At 41.0% G+C, this 24,133-nt stretch overlaps 1 pseudogene; it reads left to right on the top strand.

Moving 5' to 3' along the window:
• The first annotated feature begins 103 nt into the window (after positions 1 to 103).
• LOC129017575 (T-complex protein 1 subunit zeta-2-like) lies at positions 104 to 19,177 on the top strand (annotated as a pseudogene).
• Positions 19,178 to 24,133: the final 4,956 nt, after the last annotated feature.

Raw genomic sequence — 24,133 nt, forward strand, 5'->3', positions numbered from 1 at the left:
CATTTGCCTCTCTGTCATAGGATCCAAAAATGAGTAACCTGCTACATTCTAACAATGTAACTTTAAGACGGCCTTCAGTAAGTGCCCGTTGTTGTATATGGATATGCTCTTCACCTTCTTCAAATCCTTGCAAGGTCTGGTATGGAAAAAACGGCTTAAACCTGATCTTGTAATTCGGCAGGATGTGCTTGCGCTTGATGATCTTCTTGAGCTGGTTGAAGATGATGGAGGTGAGCTGGGGCATGGGCCGCCCTTCAAACTGGGAGCGCACTTTGAAGTCCATCAGCGGGTCCTCCACGAAGGAGAAGAACCAGTGGGTGAAGGGCACGCGCGTGAAGACCAAGCGCAGCCTCCCCACCACGCGGGACAGCTTGACAAACAAGTAGGCGGACTTGCCTAAGACCAGGTCCACGTGGATGGCCAGGTGGAAGCCCCCGTTGTACTCCACCTCCGCCTCGAAGGCCAGCTCCTCGGGGCAGGCGGCGGGCAGCGCCTCCCCTTCGGGGCCGTCGGGCTCCCCGGTGGCCGAGGGCACGAGGGTCCGGACGAGCCGGATGGTCTCGATGAAGGGCACCGTCTCGCCCAGGAACACGTCCCGCAGGCTCAGCCCCTCCAGCAGGCGCCCGGCCGTCTTGGTCTGCAGCAGCTTTTCGAACCCTTCTTGGTGACCCAGCGGCGGGTCACCGCGGTGTCCCGCAACTCCCGGAACAGGAATAGGATGGTGGCGTTGAGGAAGTAGCAAGTCTCCCACGTCGGCGGGGCGGGGGTCTCGGGGGCGGCGGTGGGGGTCGCGCCGCCCTCAGAGGCCGCCCCGCAGGGCTCCTCATCCCGGCCGCCGCCGTAAAGGTACTCCCTTAGGAGCAGGCCCGGCACTGGCTTGATGTAGCGGAAGCCCTCGCCCAAGCGGGCGGCCTCGTCCGCCGGCGGCTCGGGCTGTCTGCGGCACAGCAGGAGGAACTGGGCGAGGAGCGTGAGGAAGGAACTCAGCACGGCCGACGCCAGGATCGTGAGCAACAGCCCCATCCCGCCACCGCCTCCGCCCGGGCCCCCACTCCGGCGCCCACAGCGCCGCTTTCTTTACGCCACCGCCCCCGCTGCCTCCATCTTGAGGACATCGGGCGGTTGGGTCGGGGCGAGCGGCTCCGTGGGCCTAGTCCAGAGGCTCGGGCCGGCGCGGTGCGGCTCCCGAGCCCGCAGCGGCCGGCGCCTCCTCAGACGCTCCCGGAGGGCCCAGTATTTGTTGTCAATAACATTTGAACTTTTAAACAAAAATTAGAATTTCAGAAAACTTGTATCTGCCATGTGAACTTGACAGCTTTCCAATACTTAAAAGACTTTCCTGATAATAGTAGTGATATTAACAAATGTGAGTTTTTGTTCACTGAGATAGGCAAAGTTTCCACATGTATAACATGACAGTTTCCACATGTATAACAACATGTTATACATGAAATGTGTCAACATGTGGAAACTTTGCCTAACTCAGTGAACTGATGCTGTCTACATGACTAAAAATGCATGATTTTTAGTCAATGGATAAATAATCCATTCAGTGTGCAAGTTACACCAACGTGTTTTAATGTGAGATAGTATGAAAAGTTCATTGCTATGGTTCCATAGTGAAACTAACCTTTGAGAAACTATTACTTGTTGAGTTTCGGTATAGTATCAAAGAAGAATTTCCATAGTTATCTGAGAATGCTATTAAAATGTTACTCCCTTTACAACATTTATCTGTGTGGGGCCAGATTTTCTTCATAAACTTGAACGAAAATAACATATCATTCCGAATTGAATACTGAATCAGATATGAGAATCCACTTGTTTTCTATGAAGATAAACATTGAAGAGATGAGCAAAAATGTGAAGTAATGCCACTGCTAGCTCACTATATATAATTTTGTTTTCAAAAGTATAGTAAAGTTTCATTTAAAATGTATATTAACATAAAATGGCCTTATTATTTAAATGAATTAATAGTTTAAAAATTTCTCAGTTTTTATAATATAAATATTATAGATAGAGCTTACATAAACAAAAGCTCTTTGGGTACTTAATAATTTTTAAGAGAGTAAAGTGGTGCTGAGACCAAAAGGTTTGAGAAATACTGGTTTAAAACATGTTTATAATTTTTATGTTAATTTGATTATAGGGGATTGATCCATTTTCCTTAAATACTCTTGCAAAACATGGAATAGTAGCTCTTCGCAGAGCAAAAAGAAGAAATATGGAAAGGTAAGCTTGCAGATAATTATATATCCTAAGTTTTTAACAGAGTAAATGGAAACTATTCCATGTGTTTTCCTTTTGGCTTATGTGTAAATGCTGTTGAACAAAACAGTGGCATAAAAAAATCCAAATTTTGTTTTTAGTTTCAGTAAATAATTGAACTGTCAAAAAGCAAGGTTGTTAACCTACTGCAGAACTTTGCTGAAGTATACGAAAAGTTTTTATCTTTTTAAAACAGATCTTAAAAATAAAACAATACAACATAATACAGCATGATCTCACTTTTATATATGGAATCTAAAAAAGTTGAACTCATAGAAGTAGATAGTAAAATGGTGGTTACCAGGGGCTGAGGCAGTGGGAGGGAAGGAGCACTGGGGATATGTGGGTCAAAGGATACAAAATTTCAGTTAGGAGGAATAAATTCAAGAGATCTATTGTTCAACATGGCAACTGTAGTTAATAACAATATATTGTTCTTTTAAAAAATCTTTTGCAAACCCACCCAAGAATACACAATGTGTTGGATTCTTGAAAATTGCTGAGAGTAGATTTTAAGTGTTCTTATCACAAAAATGGCTAAATCAAGCCTCACATAGGCAATGTGTATGTTAATTTGCTTGATTTAGCCATTCCACAGTGTATACATATTTAAAAACGTCATCATGTTGTACTCGATAAATATAGACAATTTTATTAGTCAATTAAAAACCCAAAACAATACAATACAGTAACAATACAGTCTTCTGCATTAGAGATCTTTTCTAAGAAGTTAGTATTTATGTTTTCCATAATCAAGCTATGGTGACATATATGTAATTTCAGACTCTCTCTTGCTTGTGGTGGAATGGCTGTGAATTCTTTTGAAGATCTCACTGTAGATTGCTTGGGACATGCTGGTCTTGTGTATGAGTATACATTAGTATTTCTGTGAATAGTGGTTATAAAGTGAATACTAAGCTCCTTTTTTTTAAAGAAAAATACTACTTGATCTTCTATTTCATGTTTTGTGTTTTGAGATCTAATTCATGGAACAGATTTTACAGTTTATTTACCTAAATGTTTGTTAAGAGTTCAGATATAACTTAACTCCTTTTAAACATATCTTTAGTTATGCTTGATAAGAAAAATTCAAATGAAGATTGCATTCTAGTATAAATTGTTGATTTTATAATGACATTAAATATTACAATTATATATTTTTGTGCCACCCTTTAGGGTGAAGAAAAGTTCACTTTTATTATCGAGGAGTGTGTTAACCCTCACTCTGTTACCTTGTTGGTTAAAGGACCAAATAAGCATACTCTCACACAAGTCAAGGACGCCATGAGAGATGGACTTCGTGCTATCAAAAATGCCGTTGAAGATGGTAAGCTCTTGTGATTGATATGAACCTCACATATATGTGTGTATATATGTATATATACACATACACAAACACCTATGTATGTGTGTGTATATATATATATATATATTTTTTTTAGACAGAGTCTCCCTCTGTTGCCCAGGCTTTAGTGCAGTAGTGCGATCTCAGCCCACTGCAACCTCTGCCTCCCAGGTTCAAGCGATTCTTCTCCCTCAGCCTCCCAAGTAGCTGGGATTACAGGCGTGCACCACAACACCCAGCTAATTTTTTGTATTTTTAGTAGAGATGGGGTTTTGCCATGTGGGCCAGGCTGGTCTCGAACTCCTGGGCTCAAGCGATCTGCCCTCCTTGGCCTCCCAAAGTGCTGAAATTACTGGTGTGAGCCACCATGCCTGGCCTTTAAGTTTTTTTTAATTTTATTTTTAAATTTTAATCTGTTTAATTTATCTATTTATTTTGAGACCAGGTTTTGAAACTGGCTAATTTTTGTATTTTTGGTAGAGATGAGGTTTCACTGTGTTGCCAAGGTTGGTCCTGAACTCCTGGGCCTCAAGGGATCCACTTGCCTTGGCCTCCCAAAGTGCTGGGATTACTGGCATGAGCCACTGCGCCTGGCTGCAAACCTCACAAACCTCACATATATATATTTTTCTCAAGACAGGGTCTTGCTCTGTCACCCAGGCTAGAGTGCAGTGGTGCAGTCATGGCTCACTGCAGCCTCAAACTCCTGTGCTCAAGTGATCCTCCCACCTCAGCTGGACAATAGGTGCATGCCACCACATCTGGCTAATTTTTAAATTTTTTTTTTTTTGTAGAGATGAGGTCTCTCTGTGTTGCCCAGGCTGGTCTTGAACTCCTGGCCTCAAGCAGTTTTCTCCCCTCAGCCTCCCGGAGTGCTGGGATTTGTAGGCATGAGCCACCATATTCAGCCCATGTTGAGCATCTTTTAATGTGCTTATTTGCTATCCATGTATCTTTGGTGAATTTTCTGTTTAAATCTTTTGCACTTTTAAAAAATTGGATTGTTGGCCATGCACAGTGGCTCTCACCTTTAATTCCAGCTCTTTGGGAGGCCAAGGTGGGAGGATTGCTTGAGCCCAGGAGTTGGAAACCAGCCTGGGCAACATAGCAAGACCATGACTCTATACACACACACAAATAGCCGGGCGTGGTGGCCTGTACCTGTAGTTCCAGCTACTTAGGAGGCTGAGGCAGGAATATCACTTGAGCCCCAAGAGTTTGAGGTTACAGTGAGCTATGATCACACCACTGCACTCCAGCCTGGGCGACAGAGCGAGACCCTGTTTCCAGAAAGAAAAAAAGAAAAGAAAAGAAAAGAAAAGAAAAAAATTGTGTTAGTTTTCTATTGTTGAGTTTGAGAGCTCTTTGTATATATGTTGGGTACCAGTGCTTTTTCAGATAATGATTGGCAAATTTTTCTCCTCAATGGCTTATTTTATTATTAACAGTGCCTTTCAAAGAGAAGTTCTTAATTTTGATGAAGTCTAATTTATTATTTTTATTCTCTCATGGATTATGCCTTTGGTGTGGTATCTAAAAAATGTTTACCTAACCTAGGGTCACAAAGATTTTCCTCTAAAAGTGTTATAGTCTTATATTTTACATTTGGGTCTGTGATTCATTTTAAGTTAATTTTTGTGTATGGTGCAAATATGGATATAAGTTCATTTTTTTCATATAAAGCTGTCAGATTGTTTTAGTCTTACTTGCTGAAAAGACTTTACTTTCACCACCGAATTGCCTTTTCTAATGTATAAAAAATCAGTTTTTCATATTTGTGTGGTTCTATTTCTGTGCTCTTTTTTCTGTTCTACTGATGCATTTGTCTATTTTAATGTTAATATCATATGGTCCTGATGACTGTAGCTTTATGATAAATCTTGAAATCAGTATTGTTAACTCTCATTTTTTTTTAAGTTATTTTGGTCATTCTAAGTCTTTGGCATTTCCTTATGACTTCCATATGAATTTTAGAATCAGCTTGTCAATTTCTACCAAAAAGACTGCTGCTGGGATTTTGATCAGAACTTTTTTTTTAGAAAGGATCTTACTCTGTCACTCAGGCTGGAGTGCAGTGGCGTGATCATGGCCCACTGCAGATTCGACCTGCTGAGCTCAAATGACTCTCCCACCTTAGCTTCCCAAATAGCTGGAACCACAAGCATCCACTACCATGCCTGGTTAACTTTCTTTTATTTTCTATAGAGACAATGTCTCATTATGTTGTTACCCAGGCTGGTCTCAAACTCCTGGGCTCAAGCGATCCTCCCACCTTGGCCTCCCAAAGTGCTTGGATTACAGGTGTGAGCCCCTGCACCCCGTTTGATTGGAATTTTATTAAATCTGTAGATCAATTTGGAGATAGTTGATATTTTAATAATGAGCCTTCTAACTCATGAATATCATCTTATCTACTTGAGTCTTCTTGAATTTATCTCAGCAATATTTCATAGTTCTTAGTATATGAGCCTCACACACTTTTTTCCATGTTTATCTCTATATATTTCATTTATTTTGTTGCTATTGTATATGTTATTTTTAAAATTTCCATTTCTGATTGTTAGTTGCTAATATATAGAAATATATTTTATTTTTGTACATTGATCTTGAATTCTGCAACCTCGCTAAATCACAATTAGCTTTCTTATAGGCTTCACTGAATTGTCTATATAAGTGATTACATTGTCTGTTAATACAGTTATACTTTTTTCTTTCCAATATGGATATTTTAAAATTTTCTCCCTTATTTCATGGGCCAGAACCTCCAGTATAATGTTGACTAGAAATAATGAGAATGGACATCCTTTCCTCATCGCTGACCTTAGGGGGAAAGCATTCAATCTTTCCCCATTACATATGATGTTAGCTATAGGTTTTTATCAGGTTGAGGAAGTTTTCCCTTCTGCGCCTAGTTTGCTGACAGTTTTTAATCAAGAATAAATGCCAGGCTGGTCGCGGTGGCTTACACCTGTAATTCTAGCATTTTGGGAGGCTGACGCGGGTGGATCACCTGAGGTCAGGAATTCGAGACCAGCTTGGCCAACATGGTGAAATTCTGTCTCTACTAAAAATACAAAAATTAGCTAGGCATGGTGGCAGGCACCTGCAATCTCAGCTTCTCATGAGGCCGAGGCAGGAGAATTGCTTGAACCTGGGAGGCAGAGGTTGTAGTGAGCCGAGATTGTGCCACTGGACTTCAGCCTGGGAGACAAGAGTGAAACTTCTTGTTGTTGTTGTTGTTTGTCAAAACACACACACACACACACACACATGAGAATAAATGCCAAATGCTTTTTGTGCATCTATTGAGGTGATCATATTATTTTTCTCAGTTTTTTTTTTTTTTGAGATGGAGTCTCGCTTTGTTGCCCAGGCTGGAGTGCCATGGCACAATCCTGGCTCACTGCAACCTCTGCTTCCCAGGTTCAAGCGATTCTCCTGCGTCAGCCTCCTGAGTAGGTGGGATTACAGGCACGCACCACCATGCCAGGGTAATTTTTGTATGTTTTAGTAGAGATGGAGTTTCACCATGTTGGCCTGGCTGGTCTCAAACTCCTGACCTCAGGTGATCTGCTTGCCTTGGCCTCCCAACGTTCTGGGATTACAAGCGTGCGCCACTGCACCCAGCCCTCATTTAGTTTTTTGTACAGTAAATTACATTGATTGATTCAAATGTCAAACCTTACATTCTTGGGATAAACCATACTTAGTTATAATGCGTTTTACTTTTTAAAAAATTAATGGATTACATTTTTAAAAAATTATTTTTTAAATTGTGATAAATATACATAACATAAAATTTACAGTTTAACAATTTTTAAGTGTACAGTTCAGTGTTAGTAAGTGCATTCACATTGTTGTGTAACTATTATCACCACCCATCTCCAGAACTTTCTTTCCTTGCAAAACTGAAACTCCGAACCCATTAAACAATAACTCTCCATTCTCTACCCACCTCCCCAGCCCTGGGTAACCACCATTCTACTTTCTGTCTCTATGAGTTTACTCTATGTATCTCATATCATTGGAATCATACAGTTTTTGTCCTTTGTCTGGCTTATTTCACTTTACATAGTGTCATCAAGGTTCATTCATGTTGTAGCATGTGCCAGAATTTCCTTCCTTTTTACCATTTGTAATATATATAATTATATATATAATAATTAGATATATTATTCTATATAATAGAATAATATTCTATTGTATGTGTATGCCACATTTTATTTGTCTATTATTGGAAACGTGTTGCATTTACCTTTTGGCTATTGTGAATAATGCTACTATGTGTATTCTCCTTTTTATGTATTATTTGATTTAATTGGCTAAAATTTTGTTAAGAATTTTTACATCTGTATTCATAAGGGGTATTGGTCTGTGTATATTTTTTCTTGTAATGCTTTTATCTTTTTTGGTGTTAGAACAATGCTGTACTCAGGATGAATTGGAAAGTTTTTCTTCTTGTTCAAATTTCTGAAAGTGTTAAGTTGTTGTGGAGAATTGGTATTATTGTATTATTTCTTTCTTAAGTGTTTGGTAGACTGTCAATAAAGCCATCTGAGCCTGGAGTTTTCTTTGTGGGAAAGCTTTTAATGACACATTCAATGTTTTAAATAGACATAGGGCTATAAATGTTTTGTTTTTTTTGAGTGAGCTTTAGTGATTTGTCGTCTTTCAAGAATTTGTCCACTTCATCTAAGTTAGGATCATCAACTACTATCTATGAGCTAAATCTGGCTTGCTGCCTGTTTTGGTAAATAAAGTTTTGTTGGAATGTGGTCATACTCATTTGTCTATATATTGTCTGTGGCTATTTTTGTGTTACAGTGGCAGAGTTGAATAGTTGCAAAAGAAATGGTATGACCTGAAAAATATTAACTGGCCTTTTGCAGAAAGTGTACTAACTTCTGATCTACAGTTTCAACTTTATTGTCATGAAGTCAATCATAATATTCATTTGTTATTCTTTTTAATATCTGTAGAATCTGTAGTGATATAAATTTTCTCATTTCTGACATTTGTCATTTGATTAATTTCCACTTTCATCCTAATTATTTCCTTTCTTTTGCTTATATTAGGTTTCATTTGTGCTTCCTTTTCTAGTTTTTTGTTTGTTTGTTTCTTTTTGAAACAGAGTCTTGATCTGTCGCCTAGGCTGGAGTGCAGTGGCATGGTCACGGCTCACTGCAGCCTTGACTTCCCAGGCTCAGGTAGTCCTCCCACCTTAGCCTCCTAAGTAGTTGGGATTACAGGTGTGTGCCACCACACCTGGCTAATTGTTGTGTTTTTTGTAGAGATGGGGTCTCACTGTGTTGCCGAGGCTGGTCTTGAGTTTCTGGGCTCAAGTGATCTACCTGCCTTGGCCTCACAAAGTGCTGGGATTATAGGAGTGAGCCACCAGACCCTGCCCTTTTCTAGTTTCTTAAGGTGGAAGCTGGGGTCATTAGTTTGAGAACTTTCTTCATTCCTTATATAGGTGTTTCATGATACAAATTTCTCTTTAAGTACTGCTGTAGGGATGCTAAAATTTTGATACATTGTGTTTTCATAGGGAATGGGATCAGGGAAGTTTTCAAAGGTTCTAGTAATCTCTTTCGTAAGCTGGGTGGTAGGTACATGGATACATTTGTTTATTTGTACATTTATTCTTTGTAGCTTACACATATAAATATTCTTTTGAGTATATTCTGTATTTAACAAGGAACTTTTAAAAAATGTGAATGGGAGGTAATGATATAATCATCTGGTGGGTAAACAACTCCTTGAGCAGTTATGTTGTGAAGTGAAGCAGAGAAAGTGGGTAGTAATTTTAAAATGATGTGAGATAAAAGGGGAGATTGTTTTCATATTGTTTTGTTTTAAAGCAAGTTTGCTGATCTAAATAAGAGTCATAAACTTTATGAAACCATACAAGTAGCAGATATAAAAGTCATATCCTGATGTGAAATTTGATGTGTTTAACCAAAACTCTTGCTTTGGAATAATAATACCACTTAATTTTTTTCTTAGATAGCAGTTTGAGTTCTGCTCCAGTACAAAAAATAAATACTTCATTGAGTTCCAAGAATTCCCTATCAAAAACTAGGGACAAATTATCTTGGTTTAAAAAATTTTCATGTCAGATATTGTAATCAGTTACCTGTCAATATAAATTATAAATACCTCTTAAAAGTAGTCATAAGGCCGGGTGTAGTGGCTCACACCTGTAATCCCAGCATTTTGGGAGACGGAGGTGGGTGGATCACTTGAAGTCAGGAGTTCGAGACCTGCCTGGCCAACATGGTGAAACCCTGTCTCTATTAAAAATACAAAAAATAGGTGGGTGTGGTGGTGCACACCTGTAATTCCAGCTACTTAGAAGGCTGAAGTAGGAGGATCCCTTGAACCTGGGAGACAGAGGTTGGAGTGAGCCGAGATCATGCCACTACACTCCAGCCTGGGTGATGGAGTAAAACTCCATCTCAGAAAAAAAAAAAAGTAGTTATAGAAGAGTAAGATGAAGGTAAAAATAAATTAATCTTGTTTACCAGAGGATAAGCAGAAAAATAAGCTGTTTGCAGCCAGTTATCTGTACTATGCCTATTTATTTAATGACATATAACTTCAGGGTGTTTCATAAGACAACTGAGTAATTACTAAGCTGTGCAATTTATTTGGCTTCTGTAGATAATAGAACATACTTAAATAGTGAATTGCTTTTCTCTCTCTCTGTGTCTCTCCTTTGGTCTTTATGGCATGTCTTGCCAATCATATTTTTTCTCTCCAGTAGGTTGTATGGTTCCTGGAGCTGGTGCAATTGAAGTGGCAATGGCTGAAGCTCTTGTTTCATATAAGAACAGTATAAAAGGAAGAGCTCATCTTGGAGTCCAAGCTTTTGCTGATGCCTTACTCATTACTCCCAAGGTACAACTACCCTTTCAGCCAAATAACAACTGGTTAGACATAAAGGTGTTTAATTACAAATTGCCCCTATTATCTGATAGTTAATGGAGTAGACAGGTGTTTATACACATTTCCTTACACAATTTTATCTTAGATATTTTACAACTAAAGCAGGGAAGCTTTTGGGATAACAGCCCAGAATCCTTGCACGATCTCATGAAATAGCCAACTTACCTCCTTGCTTCTTTCTCTGAGTTCCAAAAATTAAAGCAGCTCCAAAAATTTCCTTCAGAAATGATTCATGATTAACTAATCATAATGAAAAAGTTTAGAATTTAAAATTTAGTTAGATTTTATGGTACATCTTTGTTTTGTTAGTGGTATCCAAATGTAATCAATTTAAATTGTGGAGAGGGAGGGCTTGAGGCTCTTTAGCATTCCTAGATACAACCTTACATTTGTCATCATCATTATAATTCCTAGAAAAAGAGAAAACAGAATTTTTGCATGTGGCAACCTAAGGACAGAAAGCGACCATTCCTTTCTCTTTGCCTTAATTGGTTTCAAACCACCTTAGAAATATAGTAAAACTACTTCAAAGATGCTATTACCATGAATTAAAACATTATTAACAATGTTAGCAAAATCTCTTTACTAATTTTTATTAAAATTTTTCATACTTTGTGAAATCTTTGCGAATTAGATTTCCTATTTTTTCTTTCCCCAGAGCAGCAAAATCAGTATGGTCCTGTTGTTGACAGAAATTGGTAACCCCAGTACACATTGGTGGTACCTTTTTCCTCATCAGCTGGTGATTTGGGGCCACTTGGAAATGAGCCTGGTTTGGAGTGAGGGTATCTCCAGCCCTGTTACCACAGGTCATGACTCTCCTCACCAAGATGAGGGGCACAAAGGTGCTGCAAATATTCTGGTTTCCTTAGCAAGTGCCTATGAAGAACTGGAGGGCAAGTGGCTAGCGGCACTAGAGGAAACAAGAATATCATTCTACTTCCTTCCATACTAAAAAAAAAAAAAAAAAAAAAAAACCTTTTGCAAGGAGGGAAATTAATGTAGTAGGGTAGAAATGGGGGAACTCTGATGTCCTCAGAATTTAGTGTGATGTGCATAGGGGAAATGTTTAAGTAAATATAAAAACTACTAGATAGATGAAATAATAATTTGATTTAGATTAAAAGTGGAATTCTTCAAAAGGAGATGATTGCCATGTTATGGATGTGTCTTTACAAGAGTAAAGAGTATTTTTATATTTGATATATGTGAAGGTATTATGCATATATATTTATTATTATTTTTATTCCTAAAGGTTCTTGCTCAGAATGCTGGTTATGACCCACAGGAAACACTAGTAAAAGTTCAGGCTGAGCGTGTCGAGTCAAAACAACTTGTGGGCATAGATTTGAATACAGGTAAGAAACTGAAGGAAAATTAGCTGCTTAATAAAGAAAGAGGCTATTCTTTGTTACCCAGATCTTATGGTAAAGGAGTAGAGGTTTGGGTAACTTTAATATTTAAATTTTGGATGCCTTTAGTTTATTTTTGAGCTTCTTAAAAAGTGTTCATTCATTTAAGAAATAGTTATTGAGTGCTTGTTTTTCTCTTGGGCTTCACACAGAACAAAACAGACAAAAATATCTGCCCCTGGAAGCTTATGTTGTAGTGGGAGAAGGTAGGCAGTAAATAATAACTTTAATAAATAAACTCCTTCAGCATTTTAGAAAAAGTAATGAATTATATGAAAAAAAGTGGTATAATAATGATCATGAATGCTAGTACAGGAGGGTGGAGAGAGAATGACAGCTTAAAGGGTTGGTCAGGGTAGGCATCATCAAGATGTCTGTTGAAAAAAAGTGGAAGGAAGTGAGGAAATTAGCCATGTAGGCAACTGGGGTTAAGTGTTCTAGGGAAAGAGAACAGCCAGTGGAAAAGTCGGTGTCTGATGTTTTTGAGGAAGGAGGTGAGAGACGTGACAGAAGGTCAGATCATGCAGGGGCATTTGGACCAGTCTCAGGACTTTGGCTTTTACTTTAGAGGGGCAGGGAGCAATTTTGAGCAGAGGTGTGACATGGCCTAATTAATTAATTTATGAGACAGTCTCGTTCTGTCACCCATGCTGTGGAGTGCAGTGGCACGATCTCGGCTCACTGCAACCTCTGCCTCCCAGGTTCAAGCAATTCTCCTGCCTCAGCCTCCAGAGTAGCTGGGAATATAGGTGTCTGCTGCCACGCCCAGCTAATTTTTGTATTTTTAGTAGAGACAGGGTTTCACCATGTTGGCCAGGCACGTGGCCTAATTATGTTTAAGAGAATCACTCTCGCCACTCTCCACTCTGTAGAGAAGTCAACTGAACAAGTAGAAGGTTGGAGTTGCAATCAACTGTGGTGGAGAAGACTAGCTGGAGCAGGCTGTGGGTGAGAGGACATCAGCATTCAGTTTTGGCAGAGTCAGGGTTGAAGCATCTGTAATCTTTTAATTAAAAAAGTTGGATATGTGGGTCTGGAGTTCAAGGAAGAGATCTGGGTTGGAGATTAAAACCTGAGAGTCAGGCCAGGTGCAGTGGCTCACGCCTGTAATTCCAGCACTCTGGGAGGCCAAGGTGGGTGAATCACTTAAGGTCAGGAGTTCAAGACCACCCTGGCCAACATGGTGAAACTCCATCTCTACTAAAAATGCAAAAATTAGCCGGGGATTGTGACAGGCACCTATAATCCCAGCTACTTGGGAGAATTGCTTGAACCCAGGAGGTGGAGGTTGCAGGGAGCCGATACTGTGCCACTGCACTCCAGCCTGAATGATAGAGCAAGATCTCTGTCTCAAAAACAAAAACACCCCCCCAAAAAAAGAAAGAAAACAAAAAACAAAAAAACAAAAACACCCAAAAAACCTTGAGAGTCATCAGATATGTATGGTTTAAATCTAAAAGTCTGGATGAGATCACCTAGGGATTAAGGGTAGAGAGAAAAGAGGCTAGGACTGAACTTTTGGGTACTCCAACGTTAAGAGGTCAGGGAGGAAGAGGAAGAAGCAGCAAAGTAATCAGAAAAGGAGCCCCTAGTGCAAAAGAAAGAAAACCGGAGGAGTGTGGTATCCTGGAAGATAACACAGAGTAGGCGGGGAGAATGTGATCAACTGTGTTAAATACTGGTAGATGAGGCCTGAGAATCAACCATTGGATTTAACAATATGGAGGTCATTGATGACCTTGACAAAAGTAGTTTTGGTAGTGTATTAAATATTTTTAGAGGATATCAATTAATATTAATAGCAAATACTAAGATTTTGGTATGAAAATTGTTTTTACTTTTCAGGTGAGCCAATGGTAGCAGCAGATGCAGGAGTTTGGGATAATTATTGTGTAAAAAAACAACTTCTTCACTCTTGGTAAGTTCGTATGAACATAAAGTGAAAGACCTGTAGAGTTATAATTGATAATATTAAGATGAAATTTTTTCTATTATTTTTGTCCCTGTACAGTGGAAAAATTGTCAAGTGTATAAAAGGTGTGGCATTCAGTTATTAGAAATAGCTTCTGTCATTTTAGAGTCCATAGTCCCTTTTATATTTTAGGCCTAGCAGTGTTAAGTTATAAGAAAAATTAATCTTACTATTTGAGGGGGAAAGAAAAGGGGAAATTTACTGAAATAGCACATGCATGATGGAGAAAATCAAATGATATTGTAAAAATAAGCTCAATTTTGCTGGAATATAAATCAGGAATGCCCCTTATCAGCAAAGGAGTTTAAATTATAATACAAAGGGTGATATTTGGGCTGGTGCGGTGGCTCACGCCCGTAATCCCAGCGCTTTGGGAGGCCGAGGCGGGTGAATCACCTGAGGTCAGGAGTTTGAGACCAGCCTGGCAAACATGGTGAAACCCTGTCTCTACTAAAAATACAAAAATTAGCCAGGCCTGGTGGTGGATGCCTGTTATCCCAGCTACTCGGGAGGCTGAGGCGGGAGAATTGCTTGAACCTGGGAGGCAGAAGTTGCAATGAGCTGAGGTCTTGCCATTGCACTCCAGCCTGGGCAACAAGAGTGAAACTCCATCTTGGGAAAAAAAAAAAAAAGGATGACATTTGTATTTGTATTTATAATGGCCTTGTCTCATAAAATATCATACCAACATCATTAAAGAACAAAATACCCTACACAGGTAAAGATTGCTGGGGAAAAAAGCTAAGAGTGGGTTAGTAGGCTTTACTCACCCTCTCATCTTTTTCCTTAGCACAGTGATTGCCACCAACATTCTCCTGGTTGATGAAATTATGCGAGCTGGGATGTCTTCTCTCAAGGGATGATTGAATTCAAAATCAACCCTTCTAGAAGATGAAATTTAGTACACTTTACGTCTGACTACTATTTTGTAGCCTGAGCCATTCTGAATTTCTACACAATAAATGCAGTTTAATGTCTTTTGGGTCTTAACAGTCTCAAAAATATTTCATCAAGGTATAAAGAACACAAGAATACTTTTACAGTAAAGGAATAATAATTGAAATATTTCCCCAAGAGTCCTAACTCTCCACCCTTTGTTATATGCTATTGCAGTTTTTATAGCATAGGATCTTTATGATTCTTAGACCTTTGGCAAGTTTTAATTAACAAAATAGAGGTTTTAGTGCACCCAAGTAAATTTCTAATTTATCAGAGGTATAAATGTAGTAGGACAAAATGTTTCATTTTCCCTCAAAATTCTTTCAGTGACTTCTTGCTGCCACTCTTTCCTCTTATAAATATGGCATGTAGCTTTGGGTTGCATTGTTTATAGTATCTGACTCAATTTATTTTGTATATCATTTATTATATTTTACCTGGCTTTTTTTTTGTATATGTGATCAACAATTTATGCTACTGTGCTAGCTCTGGTAGCTGTCTGACTAGATGGTGAGATAGAACAGGTCTCATCCGGAAAGATGAGAATTGTTGACACCAACGGTGGGAAATAATTGTGTTTGGCTTATAATACAACTGTTTGGTATGGATATTATAGCAATATCTTTCTTGCTTGAAACTAGAATTAATCTATTATGCTTTTTATTGTTATTAGAGTTCTTGTGGTTAACTTCTTTCCATGGATGGTAGTTGAAAAGGGACTAAAATGTGGCAAGTGCATTAATGGAACTTTGGCCTGTTGGTGCATATGGAAGGTTCCTTTAACCATTTAATGCCTTAGTTGAGAACCTATGATTTTATAGCTTGTTTTTTCCACTTAATATGCTGTCAGCATCTTTCTAAGGCAGTATTCAGACTTCTTCTTCTTCTTCTTTTTTTTTTTTTTTGAGATGGAGTCTCACTCTGTCACCCAGGCTGGAGTGCAGTGCCATGATCTCGGCTCATTGCCACCTTTGCCTCCCAGGCTCAAGTGACTCTCCTGCCTTAGCCTCTTTAGTAGCTGAGATTACAGGTGCACACCACCACGCCTGACTAATTTTTGTATTTTTAGTAGAGAAGGGGTTTCACCATGTTGACTAGGCAGGTCTCGAACTCCTGACCTTCGGTGATCTGCCTGCCTTGGCCTCCCAAAGTACTCGGATTACAGGCATGAGCCAGCACACCTGGCCCAGTATTCAGACTTCTGAACCATCACTTATTTATGGTTACTTGGCATTGCATTGTATGATTATACCACAATTTATTTTACTAATTCTGTTTTCAATTGTTTTCTGCTGTTATAAAGAAAGATCTCCTTCTTAAACTTGTCTTTATTCTATAGGATAGGCCTTTTAAAATGGGCATACCACGCATATGGCCAGATCTTTTCTGTGTAACATTGTTTAAATTTTGAAATATTTAAAATATACCAAAAAGACAGAAAGTAATATAATAAACACATTTGTACCCTCCACCTAGTTTTAACAAATAGTAACATTTTGTCATATTTGTTTCAGATTTTCTTTTCTTTTCCTTTCTTTTTTTTTTTTTTTTTTTGGCAGAGTCTCCCTCCTGTCACCCAGTCTGGAGTGCAGTGGCACCATCTCAGCTCACTGCAACCTCCACCTTCTGGATTCAAGTGATTCTCCTACCTCAGCTTCCCGAGTAGCTGGGATTACAGGAGCCTGCCACCACGCCTGGCTAATTTTGTATTTTTGGCAGAGATGGGGTTTCGCCATGTTGGCGAGGGTGGTTTCAAACTCGTGACCTCAAGTGATCTGCCTGCCTCGGCCTCCCAAAGTTTTGGGATTACAGGCATGAGCCACTGTACCCAGCCAGATTTTCTTTAAAGAAATACCAAAGTACAAAATGTTAAGATGCCACTTCCCCCACCCACTCCCCATCATGCTTTTTCCACCCTTCCTCCCTAGAGGTGATCTTTATTGCCTATTCACTTTTATTTTTCCCACTTTTTATTCTTTTTTTTTTTGAGATAGTATCGCTGCTCAGACTGGAGTACAGTGGTACGATCACGGCTCATTGCAACCTCCACCTCCCAGGTTCAAGCGATTCTCCTGCTTCAGCCTCCCGAGTAGCTGGGATTACAGGCACCCACCACCACACTCAGCTGATCTTTTGTATTTTTAGTAGAGACAGAGTTTCACCATGTTGGCCAGACTGGTCTTGAACTCCTGACCTCAGATGATCCACCCACCTCGGCCTCCCAAAGTGCTGGGATTACAGGCGTGAGCCACTGCGCCCGGCCACTCTTTATTCTTTTGCATACCTGTGACAACATAAAGATTTTGTTTGGGGTATTTATTTATTTAATTTATTTAGAGACAGGGTGTCACTGTGTCACCCAGGCTGGAGTACAGTGGCACAATCAGCTCACTGCAGCCTCAAACTTCTGGGCTCAAGCAATCCTCTCACCTCAGCCTCCTGAGTAGCTAGGACTATAGGCACATGACATCACACCTAGCTAACTGGTGAATTTTTCTTTTTTTCCATTCTTTCTTTCTTTTTTATTTTTTTTGTGGAGATGGGGTCTTGTTATGTTGCTCAGGCTGTTCTTGAACTCCTGGCCTCAAGCAGTCCCCCTGCCTCGGCCTCTCAAAGTGGTGGGATTACAGGTGTGAGTACCCAGCCTTTTCTTGGTTTTTTAAAATGTATAAATTGTATCACTCTGTAGATATACTTTTGTGCTTTTATTTCCCACTTAATGGTTTTGAGACTTATCCATTCATTCATTTTAGCAGTTTTGGAGTATTCCAGTGTATTTCTTTTTTTAAATAAAAAAGTTACACAAACTTTCATTTTAAAAAAGCACAAAAATACAGCCTTTTTTCACTTCAGTTATGTGGCATATTGCATTTTCCAGTTAGTTCAATGCTTTGATGCTCAAGGATGCCTCTGCTTTCGGTTGTACATAGGCCTGAAGCATCCTAGGTTTTGGCAAGCAGACAGGAGATTCAACAAAAACCAAAATAGGAACATTAATGCAGGGCACATCTGTAAACATATTATACATTTACAAATTACAATATCAGTCAAAGTAACACAGTTTACAGGTGAAATGAAACTATCTGGAACTGCCTTACCACAAGTGTCTGAATCTGGACTGATATAATAAGTTATAGATATATAATGTATTTTAAAAGTTTTGTTAACATCAAGTGGGATTTGCAATCTATGCTTATACTTTTAAAATCTAAGCAGGGCATATTCCAGTATATTTCTTGTATGTATGTATGTATGTATGTATGTATGTATATATGTATGTATGTATGTATATATATGTATGTATGTATGTATATATGTATGTATGTAGAGACAGGGCCTCGCTGTGTTGCCCAGGCTGGTCTTGAACACCTGGCCTCAAGTGATCCTCCCACCTCAGCCTCCCCAAGTGTTGGGATTACAGGTGGGGGCCACCCCCCCTGGCTTTCAGTATGTTTCTGTACTACAATGTCATGTTCCAGTAAGTTAAAGAAAAAAACTTCAACGTCAAAACCTTCAGAATATGTGTCAATGGCTTAGAAGAAAATACCAGAGATAGTAGTAGAGACTTTTTCATGAAAAACATTTCATGTTGCATTACCACTTCTTGATGGTGAGAATGAGTGTCAGAGACTCTAAGTTGAAAAGTGATTTAGAAGAGTTGGACTCTTGATTATGAAGTCTTAAGAGTAGCGTACCTTATTTATTTTGCCTATGTTATTAATGCATAGGAATGATATATGATAAAAAATTGTATGTGTAAGTTTAAAAAGCTCTTACAGTAAATATAAAAAAGTATGAATGATAAAGTATTATGTCATGGTTGAAGTGATAGCATTTTCTTTTAGTCTATGAAGTAATGGGTGCATCTTATAATGAGTGACATTTTAGATTCAATGAAATATGGTACTATTTATACACTGCTGGACTCAATGCTAATATTTATTTAGGTTTTTACATGTGTTCATAAGCACTGTTGGCCTATAATTTTACTTGTTCTACTTTCCTTTTCTAATTTTTACATCAGTGACATATTAGCCTCATAAAATGAGTTGAGGAATTATTACTCTTTGTTTTCTGTGGAAGTTTGAGTTGGTAAAATGGAGGGTTATCTATTTCCTGACAGTTTGGTCTGAGCCTAGTAGTTTTTTAGATGGGAGGGATAGATTTTTGACTACTGATTCAGTTTTCTTTATTATTTTAGGTCTCATGTTTTCTCTTTCCTTTTGAGGCTGTTTTGATAATTTATATTTTTATAGAAATGCTTTATAAAATCATACTTTTTCCCTTAAAGTCTTATTTTGTTTTATATTCATCTAGCAATGCCAGCTCTATTTTGGTGCCGGGGATGGGGAAAGGATACTATTTTTCTAGTATGTTTTCCCATCCTTTTATGAAATTTCTTTGTTTTCAGGTGTTAAGTGTGTTTCTAAAAACACATTATTGCTAGATTTTATTAATTTATTAATTAAATTTTATTAATTTATTAATGCTATGAGTTGGGTACCCTTCATAGTCCTCTTTTACAGATCAAGAAATGGAGGAGGCACAGAGAGGTTAAGTAACTTGTCCAAGCTCACACTGCCAGGAAGGAAGCCAGGATAAAGCTCAAGGCTGCACCTATAAATGCTACTCTACAGCTGTATAACAACACACTTATTAGATAGTCAAATGCTCTACATTTTACAGGCCTCAGTGCAGCTGTGTTTGTTTTGATTCACAATAAGGCTCATTTTTCAGATAGGAAGACTGAGGCTTAGAGAGGCTAAGTCTCTGCCCCAATGGTCCAGTTTACTGCTGGCCGGTTCACAGCTCCGTGTAGTCTCCCGTCAGCAGAGGCCCATGGAAGTGCTCTATCCCTGAGCTCTCTCTGGCTCTGAAGGCGGTCTAGGGCACGTCTGTTGCTCACTTTCCTCCAGGGGTGCCTACCTTGCTTTCCTTGGGGATCCACAGCTCTTGCAGGCCACCCTCCCTCCCAGCTGTTGCAGCTGTGCGTGCATGTCAGGGTAGTGCTGGTGCATGGTGGGTACTGAGTGGGGGAAGAGGGCTGTTTATTTACAAGATGACAATTTTGATGTATTTGCTAGGGGGAAAAAACACCCCAGCACCACACAATTAAATTAAAAGAGCAACAGTTGTGGGTGAAGCTCGTCTACAGCTGACTTAGAACCAAATGGATCTGAGAAAAACAGCATAAATTGCTGTGGCTTCAGCTGCTCAGCTGGCAAGTCCCCCCGCTGCAGCCCTTAGATGCTGCTCTGGGGCTGACCTCAGCTTGCCCAGGTGTGCACCCTGCCCAGGACCTGCGTAGGATGGAGTGATGAGGGGCTGGGACATAGCTCTGGTGTTTATTGGCTTTTGTGCCACGACGGGCCTTCCTGGGGTGTCACAGAACAGAAAGCCTTCCTGATCTCCATGGATGGTTTCATTCCTCTCCGCTGTCCAGGCCAGAAGTGTGGCCATGATGTGAACTTCTTCTGCCTCCCTCCTCTCCTCAGCCGCTTAGTCATCAGGTCCTGGGGGGCCTAGCATTTTTGTACCTGTCTGGCTCCTTCCCTCCTCTCTCCCCTCCTCTCTGATCGTTGGAATGCTCATTCTGTGTTTCATCTGAAAAGTGGTGATAGCCTCTTCCCTGCCTCCAGTTTTACCCAGTTAGCTACACTCAACATTCAGGATGGGCGCGGTGGCTCACGCCTGTAATCCCAGCACTTTGGGAGGCTGAGGCGGGTGGGTCACTTGAGGCTAGGAGTTTGAGATCAGCCTGGCCAACATGGCAAAACCCTGTCCCAACTAAAAATACAAAAATTAGCCAAGCGTGTTGGCACGCATCTGTAATCCCAGCTACTTGGTAGTCTGAGGCACAAGAATTGCTTGAAGCTGGAAGGCGGAGGTTGCAGTGAGCTGAGATTGAGCCACTGAACTCCAGCCTGGGTGAAAGAGCGAGACTCTGTCTCAAAAAACAAACAAACAAATAAACAAAAAAAGAAAGAAAGAAAGAAAAAGAAAAAAGATCTACTCTGCATTTAGCAATTATACTCCTCAATTTCTTAGCATGTCATTCAAAGCTCTTGAATCCATCAGGCTTCTGCTATGGTGCTGTACAACAAACACTCCCTAAATCTCAATGGCTAATGACTACAAATACTAATGTTTCTCATGCATGGGCCTTCAGGTGGGCTGGGGCAGCTCTGTTTCAAGTGGTAGGCTGGGTTCAGGGCTGTGCCACGTGGCTTTCATTCTGGGACCAGCATCTCGCCAAAGCATGCACTTCCCAAGGCAGAATGGCAGATCACAAGAGGCCTAGCTAAACTATGCAAGCACTTTCAAAGTCTCTGCTCACGTTGAGTCCGCCAATCCTTCACTAGCCAAAGCAAGCCACGTGGCTGAGCTCAATGGGGCAGGAAATTATACTTCACCTCCTCCAATAGCAAGAGACAAGTCACATGGCAAAAGGAGCAGATGTGTAATACTATTACAAGGAGGAATAGAATAATTGGGAATACTAACACAATTTTCCATGACCCTTTACAACCATGATTCTCAAAGGTGTTGTCTGTGAACTGCTAAGTAGCACCAACATCATCTTGGCCCTACCCCAGGCCAACTGAATGAGAAGCTCTGACGGTGGGGTCTGGCAGTGTTTGTTCTAAGTCCTTCAGGTGATGCAGGCTAGAGTTTGAGAACCACTGCTGGGCAACCTGGCTGCCCCTTTCCTGACCCCCGAGTCTCACTCGTTCTGGCTACAGTGGAAATATGTCACTTCCCGAGCCGTTCTTTCTCCCTGCCAGAATGCTCATTCCTCCCCAGCCTGGCAACTTCCTGTTCAGTTTTCAAGGCTTGGATCAAATGTCCCCTCCTCTGAGATAGAAACCTCTGCACCCCACCCCTAGCTCAAAGAGAATGAATCACTCCCTCCTTTGTGCTCTCATGGGACTCCAACAGGTACAGGGAATACAGCAGGACCCAGAGGGTATGTCAACTTTGGGCTCGGGACAGGGACTCCTCCACAGTCAAGACTGTGTCTTATTGGCTATTCCATCCCCAGCATATCACCTATGCCTGCCACATGGTAAACGCTCAATAGCTGTTCCCTGATTTTGTTGCTGACTTTCAGGTGCTGTTGCTAGGGTGAGGGTGCATTATTATTTCTGCCCCGAGAACCAGGCTTCCCAGGATGTGCAGTTGGGAATATTGATGGAGGGGGAATAATGGGTGAGGTGATCAGGGCAGCTCAGGCTGGGCCCTGCTTCGACTGTAAGCGTGAATGGGGAAAACGTTCTGAATCTTTGGGTATGGCCAGGAAACAGATGAGGAGAGCATCTGGTGCCCAGATGCCTGGCAGCTGTCCTTGTTTATGGCAAATGTGGTAAAGGCTCATCCAGAGACACAGCAGGGCTGGGGGAGCTCTGCTTGTTTGTTAGATATTGGGAAAGCTAACTGACCATCAGACAGGGTGGTCTTGGGCAGAGCTACCTCCCCCATCAGACTAGGATCTCATCTGAGGCAGGGCTCAGATTTCCATTTCAAGGGAAATCTCTATCAGAGTGGACGCTCCTGGGCAGCATGAATTGTTTCTGTCCCCTCAAACAATGGGAGCCCCCCTTCTGCAGTTGAGCTGTCTTCCACTGTGTGGGAATTGAGTTCTTCCCCTAAGACTTGGGCATCCCTGGGATGGGGCAGGGGCTGACAGATAAATCCTTAGACAGATGCCCCATTGTTCTCCAAAAAAAAAAAAAGACAAAAGCATCCCCCCTTCACCTTTAATAGTTGACATCCTTATATAGACATTCCATCCATCTCTCTGCCTTCAACCTGAACACCTTTCCCTTTCCAAAACACCCGTAGAATGAGCAGTCAACCTAAAGATGAAGAGGGATGAGGGAGCTGTGGGATTGGGTGCTGGGTGGAGGGGAAGATGCAGTAGGCCAAAAAGAGCCTCTACTTTCCAATCTTTTCCTTCCAGGCTGACAGGTACATCTCAAGGGAAATTGAATCTGCACATTTCAGCTTCATTTGCACTTAACATATCTGGCTGGCAGTGGGCAGGCTGGCAGTGTCTGTGTCTCGGTGCCCAAGCCTTTTTAAGCCTCTTTTCTTTGAAGCCAGGGAGACTTGTGTTTCTGCCAAGGAGTAAACAGACTTGTACAACCTCCAGCAACTTTGTCTTTGGAGACCTGGCTCCCAAAGTCCCTGGGGGCTGGAGGCCCCACTTCTTCATTTGTTAAGCCTACAAACACTTATTCAAGACTTACTGTGCAAAAGCTTCCCCAAAACTGCCTTCCATAGGAAGGGTATAGAGAGAAACTCTGGCAGACTTCACAATCAAACTCACCAAGCTCATTTGTCTAAGAAGCAAGGGAAGGGAGTCTATGTCCCACCGATATTTTCTAGAGTGACTTTAGCTCCCCCATTGCATCAGCCTCCCTTCCTTCCCAGCCACCTCTAAAGTCATCCCTTGTTGTTCTTATTTGTAATGTGGGCAAATTGATGATTTCTCAATGTCATATGAAGTGTGAATAAAGCACTTGAGAAAGTGTGGCTGTTTTTATTGATCTGAAGTAGTCTATACAATGACAGCATTGTGTGCAAAGGCAGGCTGTGCTACCCAGCCTCCTGTTGGAACAGACTGGTACCTCAACACCTCTCCTTAGAGAACTCTTACAAAACACACGGGAAGACACCTTGGCCCCTTCTTTCCAGTTCACTGACTTTGTCCTGCCCCACAACCCCAATCTGATCCCGTACCCTTCCCTACTCCTCTTGGGCCTTCAGAGGGAGAAGTCCCGCTTTTGGTCCTGACTGCAGGAAGGCAGGCTGTGGGGGAGCTGAGAGCCAGCAGGTGCATCACTCCTCTGACTGGAGAGATTCATGGCTGGGCGGGAGGGGCAGTCGCAGGCCTCCTTCTCTGCTCACCCAGCCTGGCCTAAGGACCCTGGGTTCCAGCTGGCTCTTCTGAGGACTGGATGGCTTTCAGAGCTTGGGCAGGTTGGGGCATCTCTATGCCCCCTCCCCACTCTTCATGTGCCCAGCTCAAACACCTCCATGAGGGGTAGGTGAGGGGTTTGGCTCTAAGAGGCTTCACCCCAGCCTGGTGCTCTGAGATCTATGGAGGAGGCCTAGTGAATAAGGAGTTTTAGGGGGTCTGAGAATAGAGGAGAAGCAGCATTGCTGTGGGAAACGGGGCCCTTATGTGTGTTTGGAGACCCAGCCATTCTGATGGGGAAGGCACAGCTCTTAATGGAGGAGGAG

This window comes from Pongo pygmaeus, chromosome 19, assembly GCF_028885625.2.
Source record: "Pongo pygmaeus isolate AG05252 chromosome 19, NHGRI_mPonPyg2-v2.0_pri, whole genome shotgun sequence".
Lineage (NCBI taxonomy): Eukaryota > Metazoa > Chordata > Mammalia > Primates > Hominidae > Pongo > Pongo pygmaeus.